At 39.9% G+C, this 1,290-nt stretch overlaps 1 pseudogene; it reads right to left on the bottom strand.

Annotated features, from left to right (window-relative positions):
• Positions 1–403: 403 nt before the first annotated feature.
• LOC114225557 (calcyclin-binding protein pseudogene) lies at positions 404–1,076 on the bottom strand (annotated as a pseudogene).
• Positions 1,077–1,290: the final 214 nt, after the last annotated feature.

The raw sequence follows: 1,290 nt of genomic DNA, 5'->3' as shown, positions 1-1,290 counted from the left end.
CAGGTTTTATTTTTACTTATTCTTCCATTGGCAGGAGCTGATGTCAAGAACTTACAGGCAAACAGTAACTTTTGTTCTCCACCTCTTAGCTGAACAAAAACACACACCATGCAGCATTACCATTAGGCAAGATTTGCTTTTTCACATTTCACACAAGAATGCAATATTAACCTTTCTTGAAGAAAATGCCTAGATTACTAAGGAAACTATCTTTGGCAGAAGGGTTTAATAAGCCTATTTTATTTAAATAAATCCTCCAGGAGGAAATAGGAGAATTCATTGCCTTCACTTAGAAGACTCTGTAAGTAGTTATCTGTCAAATTTCTCTGTGTAGCTCACCAACATTCCCTTATTGGAAACATCAATATTTCCCCATCAAAGTTCCCAAAATGACTTCAAAGTCTCAAAATTCTGTGTCTCCTTTGGCTTACTTCTCTCTTGATTCCACCCAGGCTGTATTAATGGTTCGCTTCATATCATCATCCCCATCTTCATAAATTTTCTTTAGAACATTCATCAAACCCTCACTAGGATCCATTTCAGTGTTATGGGAGGGCTTTTCCTTCTCTTTGCACTCTTTTTCAACCTAAGTCTGGTAGTCCCATGTGTTTTCTGCCTTCTTTCTACATAAGATGAGAACTGTATCTGTCTTGACTTTTTTTGAACTGCCTTCCACAGAGATGGGTTTCAAGAGTCATGGAGTAACTCTTCCCATTTAGACTCTTTACCAAAAGATCAAATGACTTCTCTGTGAAATGCACCACACATTCTCAATGGGGACTTGATGAACTCCAGTTAAGGTAACATAGATTTTCACAAACTTATCTGAATGATCCCATCCGTAATTACTGATTTTCACTGTATATTCCATTGTAATGGGAGCAACCGCAGAAGCTGGCTTTTCATTGTCAAATGAGTTCTGCTTTTCTCCCTGATTTCTGATGCATCTTCTTCTTGATTTCTGTCTCAATCTTGGATTTTTCAGCTGTGAAGGCATCACATACTCTTTTTCCAGTGGCCTTTTCCAGCAGCACCTTCACCCCTTCTAGATCCTTCTGTAGCTCTTCCAAAGCTGAGGCCACTGTCAGGCTAGATCAGGCAAAGCCCAAGCTGCAGCCACACAGAGGAGAACAAGAAACACCACACCAAGCACACACACCTGGACACAGAGCCCACTAGCATGAGTTGCAGCCCACTTCAACGAATTTTGTTAAAGTGGTCCAGAGTAGCCCTCAAAGTTTTTAGTCTTTACTGCAACTAGTGATTCTGGAAATTCTTTATAAGAAGGAG

Source organism: Eumetopias jubatus, unplaced genomic scaffold (genome assembly GCF_037043125.1).
Source record: "Eumetopias jubatus isolate StellerSeaLion01/CBP00866 unplaced genomic scaffold, mEumJub1_p1.0 scaffold_2, whole genome shotgun sequence".
In the NCBI taxonomy this organism is placed as follows: Eukaryota; Metazoa; Chordata; class Mammalia; order Carnivora; family Otariidae; genus Eumetopias; species Eumetopias jubatus.
The sequence above is the reverse complement of the archived record's forward strand: the minus strand, read 5'-3'. Positions and strand labels throughout refer to the sequence as shown.